This window comes from Magallana gigas, chromosome 1, assembly GCF_963853765.1.
Source record: "Magallana gigas chromosome 1, xbMagGiga1.1, whole genome shotgun sequence".
Lineage (NCBI taxonomy): Eukaryota > Metazoa > Mollusca > Bivalvia > Ostreida > Ostreidae > Magallana > Magallana gigas.
The window spans coordinates 35,913,937-35,930,650 of record NC_088853.1 but is presented as its reverse complement, the minus strand read 5'-3'; the positions used below and the strand labels follow the sequence as shown (position 1 = coordinate 35,930,650).

Below are 16,714 nucleotides of genomic sequence, written 5' to 3'. Positions count from 1 at the left end.
GTTGTCTTATAATTTCTGTTCGAAATGCGTTTCTATATGTCTTTTCGTCCAAGATACCGAGTTCGGGTGTATGAAATACCTGAATGCAGTGCTCTCGGCCTTATAAAGGGGGTGTGTAGCGATGAGCAGAACATAAGAAATCGACAACTAATATAGTAGTAGTCAGATATAAAAGGGAAATAATGCGTATTTATGAATTCATGTCCGCTTAAAGTAAATTATTAAACTAATATGGCGACCAAATGCATTTATGAATCCATGACAGCTTGAAGAATAGAAATGGCAACAAAAGGGTAGCAGTTTTAATAGATTTTAACTTTAATGGGTTCATACAAAAGACAACGTACATGCCACTTTTACTCCGTTACAATGCTTAAAAACATGTGTATAGTATCCAAACATAACATTTATCACCGTATTGATTTCATTGCTACACCCAACAACAGATGCCCCTAACTCTTTGTAGAAAAGTGTACATCCAGTTTGAATCTTATTTCTACACCACTGCACTTGATATGCAAAAGTGTACACCTATTTTGGAAAATCAAACGCGCCCTTAAAAAATGTACATACCCTACAAATTCATCATTAAAACGTCGATATGGAATATTTCAAAATGAAACAACTGCTTCCTAAATCTCTGAATATGTTTTGTGGATTTTTCCAGTATGTTTTCCTTTTTCTTGAATTAATCAGTATCGGGATATTTTCACCAGCAACAATTAAGGTAATCAAGGCACTTTATATCTGAAAATTCATTAAAGCAAAAATAGCTATACGGTTTGCTGTCGGCAATTCCGTTTCAAACATTGCTTAGGTGACGAAAGAGAACATTTACTATTAAGTTTAGCATTGTGAAATGTGTGGTTCCTTTATCTTGATAATTTATATAAACTATATTGATTATGGTATTTATGATTATGATATAGGTATGTGTGTTTTTATTTGTATTGCAAATTTTAAAGGTAGATATATTGGTTATATCATATATACCAAACAACATTTGGCTCCATAGGTTTTTCTTTTGTGTGTGTGTGCGGGGGGGGGGGGGGGGGGGGGAGGGGAATTACCACTTCAGAAACCCCTATGTTAAACAGGTTTTTAATGATATTTTAAAGTATTATTTTCTTTTCTTTTATCAAAGAAGTAGTTAAGCGATACATATAAAAGAAATGTTTAGCAATATTACACGTACTTGTACAATAAAAAGACGCCTGATACTGTAACAAAACAAATCATTATGAACTCTGTATATCGTCTATATCTCGATATCTGACATTCAAATGTTGATGAATATTCCAAATACCCATATTACCGTACGAGACAGATTTAAATCGTGCCCAGGTCCCTTTAAATTTCACATTTCCTCATTTGTTTGTATGTTAAAGGGAACTGTATGCATAAATTTCAAATAAAAATACACAAAAGAATCTACAGAATGATAAAAGTGTCTACCTGTATTAACAGCAGAACACTTAAAATTCTATGTATGAATTTCACAAGTAAAAAAGTGTTGGGATTATCCCGTGTATAAACTAAAAGAAAGTAATAGTAATCTATGAATTTGCACACGAAATCATTTAAACCCAAGGACAAAGCTACATATACATGTATTTTCTTGATTCATCAATGCATCATATGTATTTTCTTTTTTTTATATAAATCAGAACATCGCCCTGATATGTTGGGTATTTTAATATCCTTTATCGTTTCTAACCTGTATCAAAGTAACATGAAAATAATTTGAGCGGAATATTAAATGGACAATCTTTATCAAACTTAAAGTCCCATAAAGCATTTAATGTTTAGTTAACGCAGTACTATGACGGCCCATGAAAGATGTGTGTATTGGTTTAGATGTTAAACATTTAAACACGGAATATAATGTTTTAGGGTTTTTGTGTTTAACTATGATATGCATTTGAATGCCCATATTTTTGCCTCGAATTTTACTGTTCTACCCATGCACGTATACAAAAGAATGTTTAGTTACCATGCCACTTTATCGTACATTTTATAAGTTCTTTGGTCCAAACAACGACCTTTTCAGCAGCAAATACATTCTTCCACTTGGTCGCATGCTGACTGAGGTTTTTCATACTAATTGTTAGACCATATATAATCATCTAATTGTGTACGGACTTTTCTGTTTTCCCGAATACAACAAAGACCACGCGGCTGGTGTGACCCTCCATGGGACCTGCTTCCGTCTCTTTGTAAACTTTCACATTCTTAAAGAGGTTCGATCCTCTGATTTTGGGTAGCCATTTTGTGTCACCTCTAGTCTAAAAATGCTGTGTCATATATGAATTCTACTTGTAAATTCCTTTTTACAATGCCAGATAAACTATATTGAATAAAATAGTGAAAGAGAAATTCCATATTTAGAGAGTGTAGTAAGGGACTTTATTTTGTGGCGGATGTTTTTAAGAAGAAAATGAACATTTTTCATAACTCAGTTGTTTTAGAGTACCGTCATTTTGGCTTTCTTATTTTCCGTGCAGACCAAATTTTCAGATAGTTTATGCATTTGATTATCTTCGTGTTGTTTCAAAAAACATATTTCAACAATATTTCAACATTTCTATCGACATATATTGGCATGTATAAGTGATATTTCATAAAAGTAAAGAAAAAATGAACTCCAATTTTCCCCTAAAATATTTTATTTCATGCCATATCTCAAAATATACATTATAGACCCATACTTTTGGTTTTATTTTCTGAATATTTAAGTTTCTTTTGACAAGTCTGTCAGAATTTAAGAAAAAGTTGAGACTTTTTAATTATTTAATTGCATGTTGAATCATTTATGAATAAAAATATTATTTTTTCAGTGCAAAAAGGTCAAAATATATAAGGTGAAGTATATGCAAACCTTTTCATTATGATAATTTTATTTTATTAATTCTAAATAATGTAAATTTGTATTTGATACTATGGTTCATTTCAATAAAACCTTATAGAGGGAAAAGCAATTTATGTGCAATTCGCACTTTCAGTGCAGAAAGGTCATATTAAATACACCGTAACACCGAAAGGAGCATATAGACCCCAACATTTTGTTTTGAATTTTGGTTTAGATATATGTGTAGATGTTAAACAATTACTTTAGAAAAAAAAAACTTAAGAGACTTTTGATCGCAGGATCCAACGTCCTTAACTTCTTCTGTAAAACCACTTTGCCAATTTCAACCAAATCTGGCACAAAACATCCTTATGGTAAGATGAATATAAATGCAGGAATAGACCGATCTTTATTCAAAGCGGAGAACATCTCAGAAATGTAGAAAAAGGTGGTGCATTTTAAAAAATCTTCTTCTCAAGAACAACTGATTAAAATGAAGTGCAATTTAGCATAATTAATCCTTATGGAAAGGAAAAAAACAATTGCAACAAATGTAGGCTACTTCTGTTTTAAATTTGAGTAATTTACGAAAATATTATTAAAACAGAGAGAATGGGGATCATTCAGTTTAACTTCGGGCTCGACATTTCATAGATCGAAAACCAGGTTTGAAAGAGGCAGTCATGTTTGACGCATGATAAACGGGTAAAACTGACAAAAACGAATTTGCTTGTTGTGCAACAGTTTACGTGCGAAAGGAATATTTGAAACTTCCAAAATATATTTGTGTCATTTTTGTGAAGGAAATTGAGGTTAAATATTTCAATGCGTTGACATTTTCTCTCGCGGCGCTGGTATTAGCTTGTTTTGATTTTCGATTCGTTTCTTTTTAACTTGAGCGGAACTATCGTCTGTATTTTGGAATTTTTACGTATATAATCAAATGTAAACTTCGGTAATTCAGACTGCGGATTGTTTACATGTACCTGCGCGAAATGAGCAAAATCCAATGCATTAACAACATAATTATTATAAAATACAATTCATTCTATTGGTACTTGTCATTCGTTACGATCTCTTCTTAATGGTTGATTAATGCAACATGCTCTGTTAAGATGCTCAGCATTTATAGTCTACGCAGAAATTACTTTCGCTGCTAGAAATATATAAGTTAATATATGATGAAAAAAATGTGTTCTTTCTTTAGAGTGCATTTTTCTTTTGTTTGAATTGTTTACAATTTTTTATTTACTAACCGTATCTGAGAGTCAAGCTTCAGGCAAGTTTAAATAAGACATAGAGCTCTGCTAACAATGCTATGTTTGCAATCAGAGCTTAAACCATGCTTTAGTTCGTTTAGTTTTAAATGGAGCTATGCTAAATAGGAAATATCAAAAACATGACTCAAGCAAGCTATGTATCTTGCTGATAATTCTACGATTGACGCTGAAATTTTGAAACTACTTTCTAGTGCCCTTTTTTGAACGATGAATTGCATAAAATCTATACAAATTTCTGATAGTTTTTTCGAACAAACGAAGTAAAAAAAACCCCGATGTCTTTTAAACAGTTTCGATAGTTCTGGAACATTATTATTATGGGGATAAAAGCAATACCGTTGTTTTTAAAAAAAAATTATAGCATCGGAAAATTATCTTGGTTTGTAGATACTGTGGAATCATTAAAATTCGAGGGGGCTAATTTTTGTGGATTGCTTACATTTTACAGGTTCTTGGGGACGTAATTTCGTGTATTATATTGTCCTTACAAGAGGAAAAATGTCTTTATGATCCGTATTTAATATATCGTGGAGGATGATAATTCGTGCCTAAAAGGTACCAAAGAATTCCACGAAAATTGAGCCACCACGAATTCTAATGATTCCACAGTATTTGTTGTTATTTAATAAAGATGAAAATAATGGGTTGGCCTCAGAGCGACATGCCTGCCATTGCCCAATACATTAATTTGAATTACGGCTCTTTAATATACCATGTGACAACATTTTAGTTACTTTTATTCATCAGTTAAGTGAGGAAGGTTATGAAATGTCATAGGAAATGAATTCACGCCTGGTAAACGACAATCGGTTATAATATGGAGAAGACCAATTACATTTTTGAATGTTTTTAATTTGAGGAATTGAGCACACTGAGGTGCACCTTTCTTCTTTCACATATAGGGACTTTTTAAAACAAAATACAATACCAATTAAGTAGTTGACGGAGAAAATATACCTTTATGCTCTCATATATATATTGATCGCTTTATAAAGTGGTGGTTTGGGGGCTAAAAAAAAAAGGAACTTAAATTTAAGCGTGAACTCCTACTGAAAAGTTAGTTATATATATATTGCACTTGATCTATATATTATCGATAAAAATGATATTCCTTAAAGGTCAATATATCAAATATTAAGTAAATGCGAAAATAAGTGTACAATTCGGATATTCAGTTTCTGTTAATCTACCGAGGGGCTATATTCCGCAATATTCTTTAAACGCCCATATAAAGCCAGTGTTGCTCAGGTGAGCGATGTTGCCAATGGGCCTTTTATTTTTAAAGAGGTGTGTTAGCTCTGTTCCTGTTCAGTAAATTTCTTTTGTACTTTTTGAATACTGTTTGTTAACACCAAACGTCATATTTTAAAGAAAACCACAAAATACGAACGTGGAACCGATAATCGAATACCAAATAACAATCACTGAACAGTTTCAAAGTTTACACCTTTTATACATGTACATGTAGTTACGTAAAATAAATATTTTCAGAGGCATGTTAACGGATATGATTTTCCAGTATACTCAACAGAACTTTGTCCCAGAAATGAAGCAGAATGGAACAAAAGGTCTTCTGCGATCAACTGTACTGAGGATAATGGATATATGTGTTTGCCAAATGAAAACATAACGGAATTGTTGGAGTTCTGTTATAAATATCCTTTCGTATTGATACAAGAAGGTATATGTCAGTAATATTATAACCAGCTTTACAGCAATTCATTTACACATCATGCACTATGTATACATTGGTCTTCCTGTCAAAAATGAGAACGAAAAAGGAAGGAAGATTCGATAAAGAATTATTGACGTTCGTTGTCCTGTTAATTTATACATGCAATGTGATGAGTGGTTTTTTTCTACCTTTATCTACACGTGTAAAAATTATTATCAATTAAAAGAGAATACTTATTTTTAAGGAATAAATAGAAATTTTAAATCTAAGTTATCAGCTTTTATATCCAATTCATCAGTAAATATATACGTTCAATTGATTTATTGTCATGATTTTGTTTAATTTTAGGTATCTGTTTATATTTGGACTCGCGATACTCATTAGTTGATTCATATAGCTGCAGTGATTTTTTATACGGATGTCATAATACCTCCTTCCCTTCATATAAACTGTTTGAATGTAAGTTTAAGATGCAAATAAAAACAATAAGACATTGATTATATTTATATTAAGATAGGCATCAGGTATAGAATCTTACATTGTTGCTACATTTTTCCAGATCCAGAATGTACATCTATTGGAAATGGCTGCTTTCTATACGAAGTATCTTGTAAAAGGTAAATATTCTTATATCTAACGAAATTAAATAAAAAAATACGTATGTATGATTTATCTTATTCAAATATCATTATATTTTAAAAGGACATTGAACTTTTGCTGAAGGTCGTCCTCTTTCTCAATTTTTTACGTTTTTTTCTTTTAAAGGATCCAGTTAACTGAAAAAGCCAAAAAAAAAAAAAAAAAAAAAAAAAAAAAAAAACAAAAACAAACATACAATGAAACTTAATGACATAGATTTGCCATTTACTAAAAAATCCATATTTTATGGTCTTTTTAGTTAAGGATGACGTTTACTCAAAATGAAAAAAAAAATCCACTGATGATAATGAAAAACAATCTACTGTGTGTTATAGACCTTTGCTTGTATTGTTAATTTTCACTTTCAGAAAAGTAGGTCAATGACCTACTTTTCGAGTTAATGGCCATTGAATATTTATTGAAAATTCAAGAAAAATCCCATAAAATGATTGAGATTTTCTTAATTATAAAAAAGTATTACAAATAATTGAACATTTAAAAAATAAGATACAGTTTATGAATGGTAGTAACACTAAATAAGTACACAACATTAAGATTTCAGCATCAATTTTTAAAAATAATTCAGTCCGGATTTCCTCTATCACTTTTCAAATCCCTTCCCATTTTTGATTCAATTTTACAAAAAGTTTGATGATGATAATACAAAAACATTTATGGTATTGAACTAATTATATTGACCTTATTCTGTTGGCATAAAAGTCATACGAGGTAAATGACCAAAATTTCGAGATATGGGGTCTTTTATCGTTTTTAAGCATTTTTCAATATTTTTATTGTTCGTGCCTTAAGATTATTTAAATGAATAAGTGATGAAAACCAATGGAAAATATGCAAAATTACATACACTTAAATATAAAATCCTATCGTTTAATATTAAACTACTGCCAAAAAACTTTTAGCAGAAAACAAAATCTGCAAAAATTTAGTATGAATTTCCTCTGTTTGGCTAAAATTCAATTTCTGTTTGAGCCTAATTTCATAATAAAGTTAAACTATTGAATGTTTTGTCAATAATTCATTTCATAAATACTTTTTCGTGTTTAGAACAAATTTTACTCAATACATTGAACTTTATAACAATCGGAATTTTAGAACTCAAACCCTGAGTAAATAACACCCTTAACCGAATTACAGAGATTCGACGTACACTATTTTATCTCAATCGTCACAGATAAAAACAAGAATTAGTAGAGTAACTATTCCTGCATTTAGAAGTCTTTCCATCTTATTTGTTTGGGGCAACTGCGTCAGTCGGGTGACATTTTCCTACCGGTATTTGTCCACCCCCGTGCGTCTGTGAGTTGTGCGAGAAAACTTTAAATTTTTAACTTTTTCTTTAAAGGGGCATGGTCACGATTTTGGTCAAAAATAATGTTTTCGATTTCAATTTTTACAATGCATTTTTAATTAATTTTTAAAACTTGAGAGTCATTTGTTGAGTTATAAGCGAGTTACAGAGCTAACAATTCTTCGCTATATTAACAAAGCTTTTGTTTACATTTTAAGGTAGTCCATCTATAACAGGTGATTTTAACAACTTTGATTTATATGAAATATATCAAAATCTATTTTAAAATTACTATGAGGCCGACATAAACCAAACTCGGGAATATGTATGCAGTCGATTTAATGAATTTTTTGCACTTTGAACTTTTTTAAAGAGTTGTCTGCTCCTTGCAATTTTTTTTAAAAATTCAATTATTGAAAATATGTACGGTAAATAATTTTTGTTCAGCATTATCAAAGAAAAGGAAAGCTTTTGCAACTGTTTACCAAGTGATTTGCTAGAAATTATTTGTACTATAAAGATATATTTAAGAATGCATTTCTCCCATAATCTTCCCATAGACTTCAATGTTAACTTCAAGATGGGATAAATTTGTTAATATTCAAAAAATTTAATAATTTTAAAGATGAATCTTTATTTTTAGATAAACCCCTTAAAACCACACTAAGATTTTAGAAATCTAACTTGCAATTTATTAGATATGAAATATGATAGTTATGGATGGACTACCTTAAATGTTGAAGTGAAAATTCCAGGTTTAGGCCTAAAATGAATGTGTTAATCGTTAGGAACTGTTTATTTTTTCTTAAAATGAATAAGAAGATAAATAAATCAGCTTAACAAATATATAGTCCCTTACTCAACTTTGTAAAAATGTAATTTTTTAAAAATAATTTTATTCAATAAAGTTTATTTGGCATTGTAAAATATAAATATACTACTAGAATTAATATGTGATGCAGAGTTTTCAGACTAAAGGTGACCAAAAAAGTCTACCGAAACCTAAGCAGCGAACCTCTTTAAGGTGTGATCTTTGGCACAATGTCGCAGTAGTGTGTAAGAATGAAGTCACGTAGCATCGTTTTTAAAAGAGGGGGTAATCCATCCAATTAAATCTTGAGAGGCAACACAAAAATTTCTCGAATTGCGAGATCTTGAGAATCTTAATCGTAAGGTAAATTTAAGGTATTCAATGTATAATGAAGGGATATTGAACAATTTTGAATCATTTTAAACCAGCTAAATATGTATTGCTAAATAACAATGAAAGTGAAATTAACCAATTTCACATGACTGACAACATATAAGAAGCCGGCCATTTTGCACCTTAACATTTTTTAAAGAGTTATCTCCCCTTTTTGAAAAAAAGAAAATTGTAATTTTATCAAAATATCTGCGGTAAATGGTTCATTTTATTTCATATTTTAATAAAGAGAAAGTTTATGCATGTATTAACCAAGAGAGTTTTACAAATTTCAAGTTACTTTTTACAATATTTTATTAAAACATACGTTGCCCATAGACTTCAATGCAAAATTCAATGTGTAATTAGTTGGACTATAATCAATATTTTGAAAATTCTTTTGGTGGGGTATTTTTATTTGATAACACCTTCAAAATGATACCATGATTAAGAATATCGGACCATTCATTTATTAGGTACAAAATGTGGTCGTTATACATCGAATACCTTAAGAAAAATGCCTGCTGCGAGAATAAAAGAAGGGATGAGGGGGCAGGATATAAGCAAATGACCTATTGCATAAAAGTATTTGAATGATTTGGTGTCCATAATAGTTTGAGGTCAATGTCACGAGGTTAAGGGCAAAGTTACTCTTTCAAGGGATACGACTCCTCCTGAAGCTCGGGAATTGTTGTGGCAGGGCGGGGATTAACGATTAATGACTTTTTTAGCATGCCGAAAGTTCGGCGAAGCCATCGTAAGTGCTTTTGCATTTTATAACCAAATATCGTTGAAATTTATAACAATAAACCGCTTTAGATATATAAATCTAAACAACAATTTAAAATATCGTTCCTAGCCTTAGGAGGTAAGGGTAACATATTTACTTGTAGAAAGTGTGTCACTTATTATGATTGTCCTCGACAACTAACATGAAACAATCGATAGCCTGAAGCCAGAACAAGACTCATTTAAATGCCAAAATCTTGACAATCAAGTTGATCTCATCTCCAATTAATTCCTAATATTTTATTTTCATTTTTTAAAAATTAGTTCAACATCAATAACAGACTTTCGAACAACCACAGAAAAAAGCATCTTTAACTGGATTGTGGTCGGGACAACAAGCGGAGCTTTAGTTTTCATGTGTACTGTCTTCCTGCTGTTTATCTATTTTAGAAAAGGTAATAATTTTCGTATGTTTCTTTGTGTAAATAGCATTGCTAATAGATCTGTTTTATAACTTAATACTTAAAAAGCAAAACAATCTTATAATGAAAAGTATATATTTTTTACAATTAAATTAACGAACAACTTGTGAAAAATATAGTTTTATAAAAACCAAATTTCAGAATCATAAAATTATACGTATACATTTCGTTTTGTTTGTCATTTTCAATATAGTTTTAGCATACGTCGTTAATCCCCTTAAAAGTACTATGAGCAATCTCACAAATGATACCCCCGTTAAGAAAATATAATAGCTCTAGTTTTTCTCTATTGAAAAGCGATTGATGTACCATTCTCCTAAATAAAACTTCAAATTGTACAAATGACCTAAGATTAATGTCAGAAATGTTTGTTTAGGACACATATAGTATTTGTGTCAACTGTTATCCAGGGAAAAATGGACTTTTATTTATACAGGATCGACAATAATTATACCACAGTGTCCAGATAGTGTATTATGACACTATTAAGCTGATAGTACCATGCCTATTGCTGCTCAGATGAGCAATGTGGCCCATGGGCCTCTAGTTTTAGGTGTAAAAGCCTCTTGGGCTTGCAATCTACTTGTGGTCGTCAACGCTGCATGCATATCCCTATATACATAAAGCAAAATAATACACGTGGAATAAGTAGTTAAACAGAATTGATCTAAGTTGGAATATTTATGTCTCCCCTTTCAAAGGGGAGACATATTGTTTTTGTCGACTTTCTTATTCTTCTTTATCCAATTTTTGTCAAGGCCGTAACTTAAAGACCCTTTTACATTAAAACTTCAAACTTGAAACAAAGGTAGATGGTATTGAGAAGGAGTGCACGCCACCAAACATTTTGACCTTGACTTATTTTGTTTTTCAAGGTCAAGCTTTTTATAAACAATATTGTCCGGACCATAACACAAGACTCCTTAAACATACAGACTTTTAATTTGTATCATAGATAGATGGTATATAACCTAGTTAAACCTTACCAAAATTTTTGACCTTGACTTAGAATTTTTATTTCAAGGTCAAATTAGAAAAAACTTCGTTGTTCAACTTCTGAATATACTTTGACAGAAGGACTTCAAACTTTAAACAAAGAACAATAATAATACACTTAGGTGTACTATTGAATAATATTTGACCTTGACCTTGTTTTACTCAAGGTCAAATTAAGAAAAAGATAATGAAATTTGGTCTGGGTCTGGGTAAGATATAGCTGACGTCATTCTTTTTCAATTGTTAAATTTGCCCCATATTACAATCCTTGGGGAGAAGGGGAGACATGTTTTTTTTACAAAAAAAAAAAACCCCAAACCCCCTTAGTTTACTGTTGCTAATGATAAAACGAAGCGGTTTACATTGGAATGACACCATGCTATTTTCTGAACACACGTGTAAACAGCAAGTGGATATATGCTGTAAAATAATTCTGTGCAAATATAGCTCAGTAATTTGTGTTAACTACTTGACAATGTTTAATGTAGTTGATTAAATATATATATTTCTTAAGAAAATCATACGACTAGTAAGAATGTTTAATTGAATTGTACCTTTTTAAATACATGACCAAAGATATTGAAGATAATGCTGTTTATTGCCAGCAAACAAAATTCCACGGTCCTGACCAGATCACGTCGGACAATCACGTCAATCAAACTAGGTGCTAGGTTCAAATCTGATTGACAATCAGTGTCATTTTAAAGTTTATATATATAAAAGGAAAAAAAAAAGAGGCGGGGTGTCAACAAAATGTTCAGTCTTTAAAAAAATCGGCTGAAACAAAGAATAATGAAGGGCTCCCAAGCGTTTTAAATTTTTAAAGGTAAACATTTTCTCCGTAAGGAAACGACAAAAAAGAAAAAAGTAAATAACGAAAAGAGGTACATGTATATAGAACACTTCTTGATACTTGTAATTATATTTAAAAAAAAGACCATATCCTGATTTATTAAATAAAGATGAAAAATGGAAGGTTACAGCGTATAAAAAACAAACAAACACTAGTATCGACCAAGGCTGATTTAGGAACTTGACCAAGGTATAAGTGGTATAAACATTTGGTATAAATTTCATGTAAATCCGTCAAAATTTGTAGGCATGAGAGCGCTTACAAGGTCAATTTTTGGATGAAACGGAGTCATTATTGTGGTCAAAGTCCCATAACTCAAACAAAGAGTATCGACCAATGCTGATTTTCGAACTTGACCGAAGTATTAGTAGTATAAACATTTGGTATAAATTTAATGAAAATCCGTCAAAATTTGTAGGCATGAGAGCGCTTACAAGGTCAATTTTTGGATAAAACGGAGTCATTATTGTGGTCAAAGTCCCATAACTCCAACAAAAAGTATCGACCAATGCTGATTTTCGAAATTGACCAAGGTGATAGTGGTATAAACATTTGGTATAAATTAAATGAAAATCCGTCAAAATTTGTAGGCATGAAAGCACTTACAAAAAAGTGTGACTGACGGACACACGGACGGACGCCCGGCATTTCTATGTCCCCGTTCCGCGTTGCGGCGGAGGACAAAGACAAAATAATACTAGAACTTTTTTTGTCTTCAACAAAAAGGAAGGGCTTTTCGACATCCCCTTTCCCTTTTTTGATTGTAAATGTCAGATAAAATCGTATCTATTTTTTATTTAAAAATTCTTCACCGCCTTGGTATAATCAGTTGCTTATTAGAAATATAACCTTATTGATAATGCAATGTCAAAAAAAGATAACCCCAGCACTTTAAAAGTAAATATACTTTAAAGAATATTTCAAAAAAGTCAAAAAAGTAAGTATTCCTTTCTCAAATAGAAAACGTGGTATGCCTAGAGTATTAATGTTCTACGTTCATTGAGCAAAGCGAGATAACTCTTTCTAAATCACTTTTTCAACTTTTAAAAAGTTGCAATATTCAAAACCTTAATACTCCTATAAGAAGTCAAAAAATGGCCCTACGGATCATAATTTTTAAATTGTACTCCTTACTCAAAACTTAAAACCGAAAAGATTTTAAAAATCGGATGAAAAATAAAAAAAGATACAGCTAAAGGGTTGTTTTTAGCTTTGACCCCTCTAGATCCCTTATCTTTCAAAATTTTTATCTCAAAACATTTTCCTGTCTGCAAATTAGGTCCCTCAATATAGATATTAAATATGGAAATATTTACTTGAAAACTGTTTGAGAAAAAGTGGCACGCGTTAATTCAGTTTAACATTAAAACACCCATAGACGATTTTTTATCAACTTATAAAACCGGAAGTTCTCAATGGTTTCAAACGAAACTTTAAATATATGATAATTATGACAGTCTTAACATTTGCTATTCCTCATTTAAAAAATTTGGTGGTTATTTTAATTTTTAGTTTTTTCATCCCCCCTTTTTTCATAGTTTGAAGTCTAATATCTCAAAAACAGCAAGAGATACAAAAAAGTTGTCGCTTACTTTTTTGTATATCATATTTTGTGTATCTAAATCCAAAATTTCTTTGTTTATAATCAAAAAATAAAATAGATACAAAGGTCCTTTTAATATTTTGTTTTTTGCATGTGTAAACCGGAAGTATATTGACCGGAAGTCCAAAAAGGGACAAACGGGAGGACTAAACAATTGCTAAAAGAATATAACATTAATTTTTTTATTTTTCTGTTCTGTTTTCAAAAAATCCATGACGAAACTTTGTTGAGAAGAATAATAATAATAAAACAGAACGAAAACAATAGGTCTTTTTGACCGAAAGTCGAAAAGCCCTAATAACAACCGAAATTTTTTATTTGTTTTTTTTTTATTGAAAAAAAATACAAAATGTATGTTGGATTGGTATTTTGATTGGTATTTTAATGACAAAATCAAATGGTTGGATTGGAATAAATGGCATTTTTATTTCTAAATATAGAAAAAGATATCCAGAAGAAAAGTAATGAGGACAAGCAACATGAAGAATCTTTGTTACATGTAGCACCAGCTTTTCTACCCAGTCATTCTGAAGGAATAGTGTCAGGTATAGAAGATAAAAGATCATTTATTTTTATCAATTATATTATAGAATATCGTTATCAGATATCCTTCTTATATATTAAGAATTTAATAAAATTTTAACACAGTCAACCAGATCATATTACCACATGATTCTATCAGTTTTATCAAATTTGACCTTGTTTTCATATCAATGAAATGATTGATAATCATAATGTCTTTAAGCTTATCTTTCTATGTTAGGAATAATATTAAAATAAAATTTGTTATTGCTTTGTCCTTGTTTTCTCTAATTTTCTTAAATTTTGAAGTATTTATGCCACACCCCCCCCCCCTTTTTTAAGACGAGAGGGCATATATTGCTTTGCTGCTGTCTGTATATCGGTTGGTCGGTCCACCTAGAGTTTCCGTTCATTTTCGTCGCAGAGGATGAACATATTGACATGGAATTTGTTTTATCATGATAATATATAGGTCAAGTTCGATCAAGCTTTTTTGGACAGGGTTATGTCCCTTGGACGTTGTACTGCCTTCCGTGTGTATTTGCTTAAGAACTTAACAACACAGATTACAATATTTAACCAGTTTCATTTTATTATTCACGACATCTACGTAAACAAGAGAAAAGCGCGGCTCCTGATATGCGCACAATGTCACTTGAGTGGTAAAATGAAGTTTGTGTGAGAGTGGTAAAAAGCTACAACAAACAAATATAAAAATACAAATAAATGAATACGTACAAAATAATAAAAATCAGTTTGTCAAAAAATTAAAAACATAGTTCAGCATGCATAAATGAACGTTAAAAAGGTTCTTAATTAATTTCTTTTAACATTTAGTTTTAAAACGATAAAACTTACATCGTGATCGTCCACAGTTTCCCTAGATTAAATAACGTCTGGACAGTTCAGAGACTTTTACATGAATGGATTTGTATGCCTAAATTACTGATAAAGTGGCCGAATTCACACAGGAAGCAAAAAGGTTCCATAATTAAGATAAATATCAAAATTCAGGCTTTAACAAACTGAAGTAAACAAAGCGCAGCAAAATTCTACTTTAAAGTAAACAGCAGACACTACTAATAGATTATTGGTCAGCAAACCGAATTTAAGCGTGAGAACACATTAGTTATGTACACTAAACTTGCTTAATTGCACAAAGTTTGATACATTTGTAAATATTACTTAAATATGAAGGCCACAGGTTCTAAATGATATAAACAAAATGCAGGGCAATACAGACGTAGAAAATTTCAAATTATAATACCCCCGCTCCGAAGGAGAAGGGGTATACTGTTTTACCCTTGTGTTTCTGCCTGTCTGTCCGTCCGTCTGTCCCTCTGTCTGTCTGTCCGTCCGTCTGTCTGTCCGTCCGTAACAAAAATTTCTGTCGCATTTATCTCAGCAACTATTTATCGCAGATGCTTGAAATTTTAACACAGTGTTTGTTAAGGCATGCCATATCGTGGGATATATTTTTGTACCAATCGAACGTCAACTTCCTGTTAAATGACGACTTTGCTTATTTTTTAACCAAAATTTTCAAACAAATTTTCGTCAAAGATTTCTCAGCAACTGTTTATCGCAGATGCTTGAAATTTTTACACAGTATTTGTATAGACATGCCATAACGTGGGATATATTTTTGTACCAATCAGACGTCAACTTCCTGTTAAATGACGACTTTGTTTATTTTTTGCCAAAATTTTCAAACAAATTTCCGTCAAAGAATTCTCAGCAACAATTTATCGCAGATGCTTGAAATTTTAACACAGTGTTTGTTAAGGCATGCCATATCGTGGGATATATTTTTGTACCAATCGAACGTCAACTTCCTGTTAAATGACGACTTTGCTTATTTTTTAACCAAAATTTTCAAACAAATTTTCGTCAAAGATTTCTCAGCAACTGTTTATCGCAGATGCTTGAAATTTTTACACAGTATTTGTATAGACATGCCATAACGTGGGATATATTTTTGTACCAATCAGACGTCAACTTCCTGTTAAATGACGACTTTGTTTATTTTTTGCCAAAATTTTCAAACAAATTTCCGTCAAAGAATTCTCAGCAACTCTTTATCGCAGATGCATGAAATTTTAACACACTATTCGTGTAGGCATGCCATATCGTGGGATATATTTTTGTATCAATCGGACGTCAACTTCCTGATAAATGACGACTTTGCTTATTTTTTAACCAAATTTTCAAACAAATTTTCGTCAAAGATTTCTCAGCAACTATTTATCGCAGATGCTTGAAATTTTAACACAGTGTTTGTTAAGGCATGCCATATCGTGGGATATATTTTTGTACCAATCAAACGTCAACTTCCTGTTAAATGACGACTTTGCTTTTTTTTTAACCAAAATTTTCAAACAAATTTTCGTCAAAGATTTCTCAGCAGCTATTTATCGCAGCTGCTTGAAATTTTAACACACTATTTGTTTTGGCATGCCATATTGTGGGATATATTTTTGTATCAATCAGACGTCAACTTCCTGTTAAATAATGACTTTGTTTATTTTTTGCCAACATTTTCAAACAAATTTTCGTCAAAGATTTCTCAGCAGCTATTTATCGGAGATGCTTTAA

The 16,714-nt window shown here is 31.1% G+C and overlaps 1 long non-coding RNA gene across 1 annotated transcript; it reads left to right on the top strand.

Moving 5' to 3' along the window:
• The first annotated feature begins 576 nt into the window (after positions 1 to 576).
• Positions 577 to 14,142, top strand: LOC136273732 (uncharacterized). Its single transcript, XR_010711957.1, has 6 exons — positions 577 to 727; positions 5,620 to 5,809; positions 6,152 to 6,262; positions 6,363 to 6,420; positions 9,988 to 10,118; positions 14,038 to 14,142. It is a non-coding gene; the product is annotated as an uncharacterized lncRNA (long non-coding RNA).
• Positions 14,143 to 16,714: the final 2,572 nt, after the last annotated feature.